The sequence below is a fragment of the Trichosurus vulpecula genome, chromosome 3 (genome assembly GCF_011100635.1).
Source record: "Trichosurus vulpecula isolate mTriVul1 chromosome 3, mTriVul1.pri, whole genome shotgun sequence".
Classification (NCBI taxonomy): Eukaryota; Metazoa; Chordata; class Mammalia; order Diprotodontia; family Phalangeridae; genus Trichosurus; species Trichosurus vulpecula.
Window position 1 is genome coordinate 319364607 of NC_050575.1, and position 18904 is coordinate 319383510.

The window sequence follows — 18904 nt, forward strand, 5'->3', positions numbered from 1 at the left end:
AGCAAGAGGGATAAAAGGAAAGAGAGACAGAAGCAAAAATCAGAAGGACAGGAAGGAAATGAGAGCAAAAGGTATGGAGAGAGAGGGGCAAGAAAAAAGGGGAAAGGGGGAGAGGGAAGAGAAAGAAACAAAGCAAGGGAGCATGTACATGCTGCTGAATTCCTGATTCCTTTCAGTGCTCTGAATGGGAAAGTAGTCTCGCATAAATGGAACTGAGTAAATAAGGTAAAGGAAGCACAGAGCCCACCTGGGTGAAGTGGAGTTCTGCCAAATTGTATTCCATGACTTCATATTCAACACTGAGCCAATGGGACAATCCCATTCACAAACCACAGTCTGCCCTGCCTCCTCCCCACACACAACTTCCTCTTAGATAACATATTCTTGCATGGTTCCCATGGCCAGAATTGTCAGTTCCTCTCAAGGAAATTCTTGGGAAGAGGTCTAGCCTGGTTGCAGCAATTAAACTTGCCAGGTGAGAGCCACTCTGATGCTTTTCTTAGACTGACGCTTTCATCAGCCATTAATGAGCATAGTGCCAGGCTGTTTTATAAATTAAGGGATTCAGACGATCACCATGTGTAAATTCTTCCAAAGTGGCATGTTCTAGACAGGCGGCATAGATCTAAAAAAGAAAATGATAATGTTTTGGAAAATGATGACATTCTGTAAATAAAATCAGGCAGCCTAAGTACTTGGCAAAACTATTGCTCAAGTCAACATGCTCGAATTTATTGCTACATGAATCAGAAATTAATTCTCCTTCCATCATTTCTCTATTTTGAAGTGTGACATTGTTAGCAATGTCTGAAACCTCAACTGGTACTGAGCCTCTTAATGCAATAAGCCAGAATGAATATAAACATTTGGGAGGGGAAGTAAATTAGGTTTCTCACAATTTTCTGGGGAATTGAGTTTGCAGTGACTAGAATATATGAAATTGCCAAAGGGGGAAAGAAAAAAAGGAGTTGAATCATCATGGCATTCATGGGGGCATTTATGTTTCCCAGATGATAACAAAGTCCAAAAACTCAGTGGATATGTTGGCAAGGAAAGATAATTATTTAAACTGTTTATCTTTAGGATGTTTGATGCCATAGTTGTCTTAAAGGAAAGACACATGATATGAGTGTAGTCCTGGAATCCTTACAAGTTTATTTTGCTCCCATCTCAATCCCTACACAACCTCATACTTTCTGCCTACCTTTCCTCTCTCCCCCCACTCCATGCAACATACCCCATGTGATTTAGTATCAATGAGAAGAGGAAGGTATCAAGTATCATAACATGTGTCTTGACCATCAGCATACTTGGGATAGCAGTCAATATTTATTAAACCCCTACTATGTATAAGATATGATGCTACATATTCCATTGGACAAAAAAGTATAATATACTCTCTGGCCCCCAGGAGGATATATTATAATTGGGGACAATCATAACTAGAGTGAGACCACAGATCTTGGCCCCAGGGTACTGAAATTTAGAGGATACTGGTAGCACCTCTGCAAATAGAAAACAGTAATAACAGCAGCTGAGCCTAGCATCTAGTTATCAATAGTTGAAACCAGAAGCTACCAATTGCCTTACTTCCTCACCTAATGGCGATACCTCAGCTGATCTCTTCCTCAGCCGGATCCTCACCTACCCTGCTCTCTGTACTTGGTTGCCTCCTCAGAATCAGCCTCTTTAGTGTCCCAGGTTCTCCATAGAGTGGATCTCTTCCCAGAGGAGCCAGTGTCCTGGTGTCTTCTTTTCCCCTCAACAGGGAGGTGATCAGTTTGTCTCATCATAAGGGGCCTTGTGCCCAAGGGTCAGAGATCTCTTACCTAATCCAACTAAATCTGTTTTAAACAGTTGATTTGAGGACATATTCTATGATATTTGTACTGAGAGTCAAAATTGTTAGTTATGGCTCTGGTTGAGGTGATGACACATCCACAAAAAAGGTAACGAGAAATACAAAGCAATCAACCGTGAGGCTAGTTTATATTATAGACAATCAAGCAAATGATAAATAGCTAGCATTTATGTAGTACTTTAAGGTTTGGACAGTGCCTTACACATATGATCTCATGTGATTTTCACAATTCTGTAAGGGGCAGCTGGGACTACTCACAGGTTGTGGCTTATCCTTAATTCTCAAAGAAGACCATGATATTAGGAAGATGATGCCATGACTTACAAGTGAAGTGGTTTTAAGTGAGGGAGGGAGGGCTGTGCAAAGTCACCAGCCCCACTTTCTCCTCCAGAGCCATCTGGGAACAGTGGCCAGATATGGATGAGGACAACTGGAGATGGCACATTGACTGCAGCGGATGCAAGTCATGGCATCATCTTCCTGATGTCATGGCCCTCTTCAAGAATGAAGGACAAACCATGACAATGCTGTGATCAGTCGACACTACTCTTTAAATGTGTACTGTGTACCGGGTACTGTACTAAGTACTGATGATAAAAAAAGCCAAAGTAAAATAGCCCCTGCCCTCAAGGAGCTTTCGTTCTAATGTGGCAGTAACATGCACAAATATAAGTGTAGAAAGAACATATGCAAAAGTAATACAAGGTAGTTTGGGGGAAGGATACATGACCAGCTGCGGGAGGGAGAGGGAAGACCAGAAATGGCTTCGTTAAAAAGGTGGCATTTAGTTGAGTCTGGAAGGGGAAAGGTTTGTTCTAGAACTCTTAATTTTTTTCTGATTTGTTCTTCATTTTGTGTCTCATAACTTTTCACTAAGCTAGTTATGTTGATAGATTGTGTGGGAAGTTTTCTTGGGCAATTCTTGAAATGTTACTATTAACTTGTGAGACTGTGGTACAAGTAGGTCAATGGTCAAAATTCAGTAATGGTAAGTCATCTCCTCAGCCTGTGTAGTTCTATCACTGAATTCCATAATTTCTCCTCCATCAAAGCCAAGAGATGTTGTGAACATCTGACTTTGCAAAATCATAGTGAAGGTAATAGACCCAAATTGTTTGACTATTTACATTATGATTTAATGAATATCAACCTAACACCACCCAATAATACTCATAATTCATGTGACATTTTAAGGTTTACCAAGCTATTTTCTCATAATACTCTTGTGAGATAGGAATATGAACATTGTTATCTCTATCTCTATCTAAAGAAGAAGAAACAAAGACTCAAATAAGAAACTGCATTCAAAATTCGTATTCCTTTCCAAAGTCTCACTCCCAACTTCATGGAATAAATAGTTGGCATTCCAAGGAAAACAAAAACTTCCTTGTGACATGGATTGTCAGATCTCGAGATTGTGAGCAGCTGTTTGAGGGAGGCAAAGGGAATTGGGGTGAAATTATTTCAGGAGTCTCTAATCCTCTAAAAGAAATTATACTTTAAAGGAAAATAATGGCATAATCTGAACCATATTGGAATCAGCACATCTGAACAGATGGAGAAATAAATGACCACTGCTGTATACACATAGAGGCCACTCATCCAAACTGGAGCAAAAGTCTCTTTTCACTTGGGCAAGCTGCTTCTGTCTACACAGGTGCCAAACATCATGGAGGAAGTGAAACATTGTCCAAAAAATACCTGTCAGCGCTGTTCTCACTGCAGTAACCTTTCTGATGTGTGCTTTTCAGACAGAAGTGAATAAATGAGCTGAGGGAGAACTTGGTGGCCATCTTCTATAAAGAGAGCCCTAAAATTCAGGCTGAATCTATAAGTGCAAAAAAGAGTGAGCACTGATTCCTTTTTACCAAGAGCAAAGAGGGCATTTAAGAAATGGTAACCTGGAAGACCCAAAAGAATTACCATGGGACCAATACATTCTCTTTTTATAGGTGGGATTGGATCCATCATTTTAAAGAGTTATCAGTGGATCGAAGAGGGAGGAGAGAGGGAAGGGTATAAACTTTTATATAGTGCCTACTATGGGCCAGGCAGTGTACTAAGCACTTTACAAATACTATACCATTTGATCCTCCCAACAACCTTGGGAGGTGATGTTATTATCCACATTTTACAGCTGAGGAAACTGAGGCAGACAAGGGTTTAGTGACTTAACCAAGGTCAGACAGCTAGTGTCTGAGGTTCAATTTGAACTTAGGTCTTCTTGACCCCAGACCAGTGGCCTATCCACTGCCCCAGCTGTTATATGGGACAATGCAGATCCAACCAAATGATAAATTTAGGGAAGGATGTTGGTAAGTTGGTGCTCACTGTAATGAGGGCAAAAAGGATGGTAAAGGGTCAATAATTCATGCTTTTTGAGGGTCAGTTGAAGGAACTTGGGATATTTTGCCTACAGGAGAAAAATCGGGAGGTGAGGAAGGACACATAGCTTTCTACAAGTCTAATGTTCTCTTGGGGTTTTCTTCCTTGCCCAGTTTAAAGCAGGTACAAATATCCTCTGCTTCATGTCAGCTATGAGGATTCTTTTAATTGATTTTTGAGCCAGAACTCCATGGATATAATGAAGTGGTCTTCCCTGTCCCTAAGACTTCTTCTTTCTGCTGGTCTTGAGGTGTATAAATGACTTTATGAGCCCTAGAGGATCAGTGGAGGAAATGCCCTTTCCCTCATCAGCCCATAGTCTGTGATCTCATGAACAGGTAAGCCTGTGCCTGAGATGAAGCAGCCCACTGTTTGTGTCTTCTTTCCTTTGTACAGGACCTTGTGAAATCTTAAAAGTCAGCTGGCAACCAGGCAGTGCAGTGGCTAGAGTGCTGGACTGAGATATGTGACCTTGGACAAGTCGTTTAACTTCCCTCTACCTTCTGTTTCCTCACCTGTAAAATGGGGATAATAATAATAGCACCTACCTCATGGGATATTAAATGAGATGAGGTATGCGAAATACTTTGCAGACACCAAAGCATTCTATAAATACTAATGACCATTTCCCCCTCCCTGAGACACAGAAACAGAGAGGTAGTGACAGAGACAGACAGAGACAGAGACAGAAAGAGAGAGAGAGAAAGAGAGGGAGAGACACAGAAAGTCAGAGACAGAGACACAGAGAGAGGGAGAGAGGGGAGGAAGGAGGGAGGGAGGGAGACAGAGAGAGAGAGAGGAAGGGGGAGAGAGAGTAAGAGGGAGAGAGAGAGAGAGCATCAAAAGAACAAATCCACATGGAGTTTATTGGGGTGTACTCAGTGAGGTGAGATGTGAAACAGCTAATGAGGAAACAATGGAGAGAATTAAAAGTTTAGAACAGATGATTGTTAGCCTTACCTAAAAATTTAATTACCTGAAACTTAGAATGAACCAAACAACTCCATGAGATAACAAAAAATACTAAAAGAATTCGAAATATTGAGAAAAAATAAAATATAAAGTATATATGATCAGAAACAATTGACCAGGAAAAAAGTCAAAAAGAAATCATTTTAGAATCATTGGACCACCTGAAAACCAAGACCAAACCAATAGCCTATATGCCCTAGTTTGAGAAACCATAAGCAAAAACTGTCTAGATCTATTAGAATTTTAAGACAAAGTAAAAATAAAAGGAATCCACAGGTCACCTCTCACAAGAAACTCCAAAACGAAAACTCGTAGGGAACATTGTAAAAGGCCTCTAGATGGCTCAGCAGTGAGCCTGGAGTAAGGAAGATCTGAGTTCAAATTTGGCCTTAAACACATACTATCTGTGTAATTCTGGGCAAGTCACTTAACCTCTGTTTACCTTAATCCATTGGAGAAGGAAATGGCAAACCACTCCAGTAGCTTTGCCAAGAAAACCCTATACAGGATCACGAAGAGTCAGACACAAGATGAACGATACAACGATGACAACAACAGGAACATTCTAGTCAAATAGAGAGTTTTTAGGTCTAAGGAAAAATAGTCCAAGCAGCCTAAAAGAAAGAGTTTAAGTAGGAAGGAACCAGGGTCAGTATCACAAACGATTTGGCAGCTGCCACTAAAAAAGGAGCAAAGTCCAGAAAACAATCCAAACAGTAGAAGATAAAGATTTACAACCAAGAATAATGTATCTGGCAAAATTAAGAATAATGCTACAGATAAAAAATGGACCTTTAATGAAAAGGGGATCTTCTAAACATCCCTAAATGAACAGAATCTTTGAAATACAATGCAGGAGACAAGAGAAACCTTTCCATTTATATGTATGTGTGTGTACGCAAACTATATATATATATGTATATATATATATACATATACATATATATTCTCTCTGTGTGTATATACACATGCATATATGTAATCAACTGGAAGAGATTATATGATGAATTATTTTAATTCTAATAGGGAAAGAAAAAAGTATTCTCTCAGAACCTTAAAATTTTCAAGGATCATGGTAAAAATTAAATAAAACAGGCAGAGGGCCTGAGGATGATTCTGTTCTCTTTTGATGGTCTCAGGAGCAGAAAGAAATGGGAGGAATGGGAGAATATACTAGGGAGGCAATAGGGTGAATGAGATAAAGACTACAGAAAAGGGAGGAAGGAGTGGGAAGAACAGGAATCCTAGGAACATCATTTTATCTGAATTGGACAAAGGAATATCCATCTACATCTTCACTTGTGAAGACTGGAGAAGAAATATGTTCATCTTTTGTTAAATTCAGAATAAAACAAAAACAAATGACCCAACAAGACTTATATGCAAGCCTCTCAACTGATTGTAGTTATTCTATGATTCTTCCCCTCTCCAACAAATGACTAAATACTTTATTTATTAATACATGGATAAGGACTAGAAATGTGAAATCATTGGTATAGGAAACTCCTGGATGAAGAAACTTCCACTACAGTTCGGGTTGAAACCTACTCTAAAACTTATAGTCTTAATGGTGTCGTCTAGAATGACTCAGCCAGGATCATAGAACCAATATAGGTCACCCACAAGACCTGATCCCAGGTCTTCCTGGCTTCAAGTCTGCCTTCTTATCCATTATAGTACCTCTTGACATACTGATGCTTAAACTACCACTACTAATGATAATAATAATAATGATAATGACTACCATTTATATGGTGTTTTAAAATTTGCAAACATCTCACAAATATTATCTCATTATCCTTGCAACAATCGTGACAGTTATGTGTTATTATTATCTACCATTTATACAGCTGAGGAAATTGAGTCACAGAAATGTTAAGTGATTTACCTAAGGTCACACAATTTAAAGTGTCTGGTTTAGATTTTAATTCAGGCTTTCTTTCCTGAGTTCCAAGTTCAATGCTGTATCCACTATGCCACCTTGGTACTTCTATTAATCGATATAGCTATGTATATACATTTGTATTCACACATATATGTATATATATATATATATATATATTCTATATCAAGTAATGTGAATTCATTTATATTTTTTAAAATTAATCTATTTATTTTTAGTTTACAACATTCAGTTCCACAAGCTTCTGAGTTTTAAATTTTCTCCCCCTTCCTCCCCTCCCCACCTCCCCAAGACGGAATGCAATCTGATATAGGCTCTACATATGCATTCATCTTAAAAATATTTTCACGTTATTCATGTTGTAAAGAATTATAACCAATGGAACATGAGAAAAAAGAAACAAAACAAAAACAAAATAAAAAAGAGAGGGCAAATGGTATGCTTCGATTTGCATTCAGACTGTAATTCTTTCTCTGGATGTGGATTGCATTTTCTGTCATGAGCCTTTAAGAACTGTCTTAAAACCTTGCATTGATGAGAAGAGCCAAGTCTACCAAAGTTGGTCATCGCACAATGTGCCTATAACTGTGTACAATGTTCTCCTGGTTCTGCTCCCCTCACTCAGCATCAGTTCATATATGTCTTTCCAGTTTTTTTTCTGAAGTCTGCCTGCTCAACTATGATTCTTTCTTGCTAAGCACACCCTTCTCTGTATAAGAATAAAATGACCCGGGCAGCTAGGTGGTGCAGTGAGTGGAACACCGGCCCTGGAGTCAGGAGGACCTGAATTCAAATCCAGCCTCAGACACTTGACACACTTACTTAGCTGTGTGACCTTGGGCAAGTCACTTAACCCCAATTGCCCTGCCTTCCCCCTTCCAAAAATTAAAAAAAAAAAGAATAAAAGGACCAATTCTGTAGTTGATTTGTTTATGTTCTCTGAGTACCTTTCGCTACCTCCTTTCCCCTACCCTTGCTAGGGAGGACCCCTTAGACTCAAGACAATCAGACACCACCTCATACCTATCAGATTGGCCAATATGACAGAAAAGGAAAATAATAAATGTTGGAGAAGATGTGGGAAAATTGGGACACTAATGCATTGTTGGTGGAGTTATGGACTGATCCAACCATTCTGGAGAATAATTTGGAGCTAGGTCCAAAGAGCAATCAAACTGTGCATACCCTTTGATCCAGCAATACCAGTACTAGGTCTGTATCCCAAAGGGATCATAAAAAAAGGAAAAGGATTTACATGTACAAAAATATTTACAGCAGCTCTTTTTGTGGTGGCAAAGAATTGGAAATTGAGGGAATGCCCACCAATTGTGGAATAGCCGAACAAGTTGTGGTATATGAATGTATTGGAATTGTGCTATAAGAAATGATGAGAAGGAGGATTTCAGAAAAACCTAGAAAGACTTATATGAACTGATACTAAGTGAAGTGAGAAGAACCAGGAGAACATTACATACAGTAACAGCAACATTGTGTAACAATCAGCTATAAATGACTTAGCTCTTCTCAGCAATATAATGAACCAAGACAATTTCAAAAGACTCATGATGAAAAATGCTATCGATATCCAAAGAAAGAACTATGGAGTCTGAATGCAGATTGAAGCATACTATTTTCACTTTTTCTTTTTTTGTGGCTTTTCCCTTTTGTTCTGTTTCTTCTTTCACAACATGACTAATGGAGAAATAAAAAAAAGAATTGTTGCTCAGAAAGCTACGGTGAGGATGGAACTGGAGCACAGGGGAAGCCTACTTCTTCTATTGATAGGCCAAGAAACCCACAAGCAATGAACCCAGAGCAAACTGCAAAGACAGGTAAAGGATGAGAATTTGCAAAGATCCCCAGTCCCTGTGGCCTCAGCCTAGCAGGGGCTGGCTAGTCTCGGGGTTTGACGAGAATTCAAAGGCTTGTTATGTGAAAGAGGAATTAGGCAGATTCTATTTGGCCCTAGAGGTCAGAATGAGGAGCAAGGTATAGAAGATAGAGGCAGATTTCAGTTCTATAGCAGGAAAAGCTTCCTAACAATTAGAGCCATCTCAAGGTGGAATGAGCTGCCTTGGCAGGTAATGGATTCCTCCTTACTGAAGGTCTTTAAGCAAAGGTTGAGGAGCCACTTGACAGATGTCTTATAGAGGGCATTCTTTTTTTTTCCAGGTTTGGGTTGGACTTGATGGCTTTTGAGTTCCTTTCCCACTCTGAAATTAGGTAATTTTGTGATTCTGAGAGGTCTGACATTGGGATCCTAGGGCTTTCAGTGAGAAAGCCCGGAGAGTCACAGAGTTGTCAAGGCATTGTACTGCAGTGTTCTGCACAAATTCTCCCGGATACAACTCCCACCTGGAGAGTTTAATTGCTATTCCCAGGCTAAGACCTTTCCCACAAATTACCCTTTTCGGAACTGTGGGTCTTATCAAGGTGTTCCGCAAACAAATGAATTATCTCAAGGGAACTGAAATGACCACTGCAGACAGGGTTTTTCCCACAAGCTGAAACATGAATTTCATTTACCTGAGCATATCTCTATGAGAAAGGCTTGTTGACTCCTAAGGCTGGAAGAGATATTAAAAGTTCATTTGGTCTGGTTCCTTGCCCACACTGTCCTGGAAAGATAAAAATGTCTCATTTTTAAGACAGAGGAGACAGGAAAAAAGAGACAAATAAAAACAGGTTGAATGGGAAAGCACTGGATTTCAAGTCAGAAGACCTGGACTCAAACCCACGCAGCCACTTTCTATCTGTGTGACCTTGGGCAGTTTGTAGAGTATGAGCCATGGTAGTGGATGGGCCTCTCTCTGGGTGGAAGCAAGAGAGCAGGGCCTCCATCAGTCAATACTTAGGGGCAAGTGTCTCAACTCTAGCCTGTGTCAAGGACTGGGTTTGGAGCTTTTTTTGTTTTAGACCATTAGTCATTTCGGGATAAGGCAAAGGATCAGTATGAGTTCATTTATATCCCCTTAGGACATAATAACAAGGCAGGTGTTCTGACCTAATCTGCCTGCTCTCTCAACCACTCTCTCACTAGTTTCTGGAGAGAAAACAAATCCCCGCTATGTGCCTCTCTGCTCCCATTCATGTGCTGTTAAAGGATAATGGAGGAAGTCACACAACCAAACTGACTGGGTCCACCACATATTTATGTTATCTGTTCTCAACTGGACCCTCACTACTACGTGGCACTCCTTTCATTCTTTTCTTACTGATACTCTATCACCACCATCACCCCAAAGTAAATATTGCAGTCTTTTTCTTCTCTCCTCGAACCCCACTCCTTCTCTTCAAGAATTTGGCTGCAAAAGGATTGAGAGATATTGAACAACAGTTTTAAAAGTTGTCAAGGTTAAGTAAAACAATAAAAATCAAGATGAGGAGATCTCAGTATGTATGTATGCTGTGGGGAAGGAGCTAACAAATAGGCAAGAAGAAATTGAAAATGAGATTTCGAGGAAAGGGAATGAACAAAGTAGAAAATTCCCAGAGGAGATCAGAAGAGAAGAGATCAAGAGTATAAGACAAGAGGTTGTCTTTCCTCTCCTCTCCTCTCCTCTCCTCCCCTCCCCTCCCCTCCCCTCCCCTCCCCTCCCCTCCCCTCTCCTCTCCTCTCCTCCTGCTACACATCTACCTCCTTCCTCATTATTCTAGAAATCTGACTGGTTTGAAAAACAATGAACCTTCTTAAATGAAAGCGAAACCAAAGCTGGTCCAGTCACTCATTTGCATTCTTAAAACTTTTGCAGGGACCTCAGAGAGTTAGGTCCATAGCACGTGCACATGGAGAAGTATTGGTATCTGAGGAGATACTTTGTAAGTCTTTTGCACCTTTGTGTTATTGTGAATTTAACAAGCACATCAACAAGAGCGAACATTTCAGTGTACAAAGAACAAGACAGATGGAGAACCTGTAAACTTTTGTACTTTATTTCTTCTGTGCATTAAAAATAAGTTTTATTGATGCTCTTTTTGCACAATTGACACTGACCCTTCTTCGTGGAAAAATTATCTTCATTGAAAAATGCTTAAGGGTATGTGCTAATGTGCCCTTCTGGATGCTGAATGCAGTTTTAGGGACTGGAGAGGCAGCGAGCCAGCAGCTGGGATTTGGGGAAGGTACTGACACGTTCAGATTTGCACCAAATACTGATTTTTCTACATGCCCATTAACAGCTACAAGAGTAGCTAATGCAGTTTGTAAAGTCTATGGACTTTCGCTTTCAGTTGCTTTTTTTTAAGTAGATATTATGTTCAGGGTCAATCTTTGCAAAGCAGATGGGGCAAATTCCTGTGGAGCTGCGTGCCAGGGTTCTGGCCACCACTGTGCCTTTTCTCTCATGGTCTTCTTTGGAAGTCTGGTGAAGCCTATAAACCTTTGCTGAGAATAATGTTTTCAAATACATAAAATATATGAGATGACAAAGAAAACAATCTTCAAAAACAATTTTATGTATCTATCTACTCACCTATCATCTATTTGAATTGAGCAAAAATTAAGGAAGATCTGGGACCACAGATTAAAAGCTGCAGCTCTATAAGAAAAAAAGGTAAAAATTACACTTGCTTCATGGGTACTTAGGTTTATTGCCCCTTGGGCTGGTCCCAATACATTTGTGTTGTTTGTCATTCATTCTGCTTCTTCCAAAGAAATTTCAACAAAGTGAAAAACACAGTGAGCTAACTCCTGGACTAACCACATTGTAGCTCTCTCTGTAAGATGCCAAAACATTCGAGTTTTTCTGAAGCAAGAGTTATTTGGTATCAGTTGGATAAAACATCTAAGTAACTAGATTTTTCCTGTTTCTCCATCCTGGAGATACAGCCCCAGTGTGTGATTTGAGCCTCAAGATGAGGCAAGATAATCTTAAATAAAGAATAATACTGTATAGTCAAGGTAAAAGTACACATCTCCCTACTGAGGTAAAAGTGTGCCTGTCTTTTCATTTCCTCATACAGCCCCTTCAGTGTATTTCAAATGGCACCTCCTGGGGAGGAAGTTAAGTGGTAAGGGATTTGAGAATCCAAAAGTTTCCTTTAAAAGTTTGTGGTTATGTGACTTTATTAAACTCTGTGGCAGAACTTCACGGGGGTAAATGCCCTAATAATGGTCAGAGGACTTAACATCAAGGGTGGAAATTTGATAGGCACAGATGGAACCCATGGAATTGCGGGTACTGGGAAGCTTCCTGTTATCCAAAGCTAATGGCCATGATATTCAATTTTCAAATACAGTTTTATTTTGGTTGCGCGTGTGTGTGTGTGTGTGTGTGTGTGTGTGTGTGTGTGTGTGTGTGTGTGTGTTTTATAGCCAAGCGGGAAGGGGCAAGGTCATTCCATTGCTCCATGTAAGGAGGTGCCTAATGCTCTCCTTCTTTTTGGAATAAGAAGGCAAATATGAGCCCTGGTGCATTTTAATTATGGAAAACTGAAAAGAAAGGAATAAAATCCAGGCCAACAAAGCAAAGATTTAAGCTGACATCACTTTCCATATAATTGTGATGCCGGCAGACACTCAATAAACATATCAGCATTGTTAAAATGATTTATCAGCCAAATAGTTGAATGTAAAATATTATCAATATATGTGTCATCATTGATCTTTCTCGGGTCTAGCTGCTGAAGAATGGGGCTGTGAGATGATTTCAACAAACAATCCTTGACAGGAAACCAAAGGCAACAATGCACAGGGACAGACAGCTGACAAATGCAGTATGGGGCCATTAAAACATGTGATGAATTTGCCGGGAAAGTATATATTTGTGCAAGAGGTGAGCTCATATCTACCATAAATTTGTCAGCCGTGACACAGTGTTCTCCAGCTTGGCATGAGTAATGCTTTGCTATTTGCCGGCTTTGTCTGGCAAAAGCTCTATCAGTCACTCCAGGGTTATTTACAAAGAAATGTGTCTATCAGTTACAAGGACATGACTTTGCCACTAAAAGATAACAAAAGAGGAAATCAGCCAGTGGCCTCTCGGCAAGGGCTGTGTCTTCTCCAGAAAAGCTCTGCCTGGGAATGAATCAGATGGACGGCAATGGGCTATGCTGGCCCGGTGCCTGGCATGGGCAGCCTTAGTGCATTTATCCACACTGATTAGATTAGAAATTATTAATAGGGGGCTATGGAGTAGAGCAAAGGGTCATTTAGAGTTTAATTCTGTTCTCAGATAACTTCATTTCGGCTGATGGGATTGTTATTGTAGGGGTTTTATATGTTTATAGGAAACAATATACTCAATAATGAAGTCTTGCCTCCTTCTGCAAGGTCAGGAAAGCTATTGTGTAGCTAGATTGAAGTCTTCACAATTGTGTTAATTAAGTAACAGTGATTGGACTTGGTCTCCTCATGAAATGCATTTAAGGGACTAAAAGCTGCTGAGAATGTAGTCTTTCAATATAAATATATAGCAAAACAAGTAAGACCAGAAAGCAGTCAGAGATTGAGTAAACAGAATAGCTGACGCGAAGCTTTTACTTAAGGAAGACAGCGGCTTGGCTGGCAGATGGAGCTTCTTGCCACATAAATACAAATGTCTCATCAGTTTAGTATTAAACGTAACAGGTCTTTTCTCTTTTACTCAATTCCTGATGAATCCGGAAGACAAGGTTATAGAATTTGATATTGATGGTGCATTATGACTCATCAGTCACTTTATTCCCTCCTAGCCCTGCCTGTTGGAAGCAGATGATTAGTATACAATGAGATCCAAAGCCTTTTCTGATAAAGGGCCATTTCATTGGTCTTGCATAATATAATAGGGCCATTAGTGACACTGTGGCTCAGGCTCTGTCGTCATATCCATTACGAACTCCCACTTTCCCCCCTGGTTTATAACTTGGCCATTAAAATTTGCTGAAGACAGCTAGAATTCTATTTGTTCCAAGAGACAGGTTCCCTTCCAAACAATTGCAAGGAAGCAGTTGGCTGCAAAATGACAAGTGGAACCAGTGAGGCAGACAGACAGAGGTGACTTAGCAAGTTTTGGCTATGGTTGTCCGCAGTCTACGCACACCCAAATGGTTTCTGCTTTGGAAGCGAAGCTCTTTCCCAATGGTGCATGATGTAGAGCTGTCTTCTTACAGAGGAAAAAATCGCACATGGAACTTGGCAAGGGATGATTGATCATTTCTTGCCCTCAGGTGACCACTGTCCTGGGACAACACACATTCCACCCCTTCCCCCAACAGGAGCATTGCTGAGTCTGTGGATGTCATGAGTAGGAGTGACAGCTTCATTGATATAACATATTATAACTGCTCCAAAAGAGCCATCATAGTCAATTGTACCAGTGAGATGTGAGCTATGGAATTTTTACTTTACCACTGGCCAGAGCATCTCAAAATGCTAACTGATTCTGATCTGTTTAGGAAGAAGTATGTCATCATAAGACCCCTAAATACATATGAAAATAGCTTCCTTCTATAGCTTCCTAAATCAGTATTTTAATTAATCCATCAAGATTTTTAAAAATGCCCCCCAAATAGACAATTAATAATGTACTGTGATTCAGCTTTGGCATTCACTTAATGGAGTCATGTTATGTCTTTTGCGCTTTTCTAGAGACCTGAAAGAGGAAAGCAATCTGGTATAGTGTAAAGAGTGTTGGCTTGGGCTAGGGAGAGACCTGGGTTCAAATTGCACCCCCTGAGACTTAGCTCTGTAATCATAGGTCACTCACTTAATCTCTCTCAGCCCCTTCTCCTTATCTGTAAAATGCTAGTAATAATACCAGCACCTCACAGGGTTGTTGAGAATTTTAAGAGTATGTAAAATGCTTTGCAAACCATAAAAAGCTACATAAACGTTAGCTCAACTACTAATTCACTAGATAATTCTGAACTTTCCTGATCTATAAAATGAGGAGCTTGGAACAGAGAGTCTCTCTAAGGCCTCTTTTCAACCCTAAGAGTCTGTGCTTTGAACAAAAAGAAAATTTGCATTCAAGTTTCAGCAGTGTTTAGGATACATTATAAGGTATAATAAAAGAAAGAGAAGGAGCCCTACTCAATTGGACTGAAGGCAGGCTTTAACTTTTGGAATGGGAAAAGCCCTAGAGAAGTATGAAAGATTGCCTTAGTGTCTGACTTAGTGACCTGATCTGGAGATAGACACTTTGGTCTCTGAAGGCCACTCTAGCTTTTTTTTTTTCTTGATTCAGGTTTCTATTTCTTACTTGTTCAAGCAGTCCCACAACTAGAGATATTGGTGGCCAGGGCAAGCAGCACCAACTCAGGCAGGGATGGGAACTCTGCAGCCTTGAAGCCACATGTGGCAGGTTCCCCACCTCTGATAAGGCAAGCAACACAATATACACCCGTGGTTTTGTGATTCATGATATGAAAATAATACGTTTTCCTTTTATAACACACACACAAAAAGAGTAGTTTCACAATACATGATACAAATAATACATAATTTAAAGACTAATTAAGATATATTCAGACGGAAAGGAGGAAGGACAATTAATAGATATGTCCTACCTATCTGCCTGAGCTAAAACAGTGATATGTGGTGGTTCTTGCATGTCACAAATTCAGTTATATTGCTTACATAGGAAAAGGAAGTTTCTCCCGCCATATATGATACAACATTCACAGTGCCTTTTGCTCAAACATTCAGAACCTCTTCCATGACATTAAACTACATGGATTCCCCATTTATTTACTCTGAAATTTTATTTTATTGGCCACTTTCTTCATGATCTCATTAGTCACTCTTATTCCTATTTTGGTACTTTTGTTCACGTTGTCCTTCTTCTGGGCATACCCTCCCTTTGTTCCAGGCCTATTCAGATCATGCCGATCCTTCAAGGCACCACCTTCTCGAGGAGCCTTTCTTGATTATTTGGGCCTCCACTGCTCTCCTCCTCAGAACTCCTATGATTCCCAGTGTCCACAGGAATTGTTGCATGTTTTTTTAGTATGCAAATCCCCATGGGATAGTAGTTATAATAAGAACTGAAAGGAACTAGTTAATATGAAACCCCCAAGAATCCTTCTTGAATATCACACAACATAGTACTTACAGTGTCTGATAATAATGTTTACTCTTATTATATTGTTGATTATCATAATGTATGTTTGCTATCTCAAACGGATTAATGATATCTCCCAATGGCAGAGAATGAGTTAGACTTCTGTATGCCCCCAAAATGTTGAATGGTCCATTTTTGGTACAGCTAGGTGGTACAATGAATAGAGTGCTGAATCTAGTGTCAGGAAGACCTGAGCTCAAATATGGCCTCAGATACTTAATAGCTGTGTTACCCTGGGCAAGTCACTTAACCCTGTTTATCTCAGTTCCTTCATCTGTAAAATGAGGTGGAGAAGGAAATGGCAAGCCACTTCAATATCTTTGCCAAGAAGACCCCAAATGGGATCACAAAGAGTCAGACATGACTGAAATGACTGAACAACAACAAAATAACTTTTAGTTATCTGATGAGGGGTGCGCTGGATAGAACACTAGGCTTGGAATCAGGAAGACTTGAGTTTAAATCTATCCTTAGATACTTACCAGCTGTGTGACCTTGGACAAGTCACTAAACCTTTATTTGCCTCAGTTAAGGGAGATAATAATAGCACCTATCTCACAAGGTTGTGGTGAGGATCAAATAAGATAATATTTGAAGAAAGAAAGAAAGAGAGAGAGAGAGAGAGAGAGAAAGAAAAAGGGAGGGAGGGGAGAGGGAGGAAGGAAGGAAGGAAGAAGGAAAAAAGGATTTAGTACAGTGCCTGCACATAGTAGGTGCTACATAAACACTTGTTCCTGTCCCCCTTCTCCTGAAGTCCCACAGAGGTCATCGAGCCCGAGTATCTCACTCTCATTTTAATGATCTTCTATAAACCATGCAATTGTCATTAAAAAATGGCATGGCATAGGAACTGGACATGTTCCCTTTTAGAAATAATGAATATTGCCTCCCAGTTGAACTTGGCTTAGCATGGCTTCACCAAATTTAAGAATGATTGATAACTCCTTTGTAAGAGCAGGAATTCATTTAGGAGACAGCCTTGGAAGGTATTTTGAAAATTCATTAGATTCATGAAAATTCTATTTGGTGTACCAATTTAAATTCTTCAAGGATCTGTAATTCCATCAGCGTGGACATTTCCTCCTTTGACATTACAACAACAGCAACAACATTTAGCATTTCTGTGACACTTTAAGGTTTGCCAAAAGCTTTACAAATATTCTCTAATTTTATCCTCACAACCCTGGGAGGTAGGTACTATTATTATCCTCATTTTACAGATGAAGAAACTGAGGCTAAGAGAGGCTAAGTGTCTGAGGTCAGACTTGAACTCAGGTTATGCTGACTTCAAGTGCAACTCTCTATCCATTGTATCAACTAGCTCCATGGCAACAGCTTCAGTTTCCAGGTCTGTAAAATGAACCTCATAAAATTATTGTGAGGATCAAACATTCCTTTGAAAACATTAAAGAGCTATTTAAATATTAGCTGTCATAATTATTTATTCTTTAAGAGTTTTGTGGTTGAAATAAATCTTCCCTCTGTCACTAAATGGATGATGAAGTCTCTTAGAACAAAACTGGGACAAAGGATATGTGTCCATAACTGAGACCCTTCTACCTTAGTATGACCTTCCAGAGCTTATGTTCCATTGGCATAGTCTTTGAAAACCTGGGTCACTTCTGTAGCACAACGAAGCATCAGAAGATGACACTCATGGTCAATTGCAAACTTAGCTCAAATACACCAAACTTATCTTTGTTGAGGTTGCCCCCATGCTTCACTTAACATTTCCATTCACTTCCTACCATATGACCCTTACAAAGGAACATCTTTCTATATAGTAGGCAATGCTGAGTTCCCTCATCAGCACAGATTCTATTCAAAAGCAAACCAAAGAGACACTTAGAAAAAAGTAAGAATATAGCACATCTAATTTTTTTCAGGCAGATGGGGCTTCCATTTTATTCATTACCCAATTTGCTTGAGGCCTAGTCTGATTTTTTTTCCTCAGGCCTTGGGCATATAGATCAATGTTAATTTTCCTAGATTCTTGTAATTGATATGTGGATGGATCGGAGTATGTTTCCCCCCTGTCTTCGTGATGAATCATTCTTGTTTGTTCTAGATGCTTCTGGACTTGCTGCCCTGTGTCATTCCTAACTGGTGCCAGTTTTTGATAAATGACACCAGTAAGGCCTGCTGTACCACCGCAGGTCCCTATTTTCCTTTTGTGTTTGGAGGTAATGATTTTAGAGATGGCCAAATGGCTAATGAGCCTTGCCCCCAGGAGCTAAGCACAAAAAGAACTCTTGCTAGCCTATCAGAAGGCTTCTTTGTAAATGGTGGGAGCTAGAGAGAGCAAGATGAATGGACGTTTGTGTATCATATACTTTGAGAATTGAATAGAGGATTTATGGTATTCCCTGACTTGACACACTTCACACTTGTCATGTTGGCACATTGCATTATGTTCTGCTGCCCATGGGGCTTTTGATGATGTTTGAGAAACAGGTAATAGATGTCTCAGTGCTATATCCATACATTTGTGGGAAAAGATCAAATATTAAAAACAAAGATACAGTAAAATCCTGCTCAACCAAACAAAAACACCACATCTCTTCTTTACTGTACCATCACCACCAACTGCCTTACCTTTTGATAAAACTTGTTCCTCTAGCTAGTAAGATGAGTCACAGGGGACAATGAATGTCACAATCCAAAATTTTAGTTTTATAGATTTATTACATAGGGGTGTTTGTAGATGTGTTGTGTGTGCATATATACATATAGATCAATGAA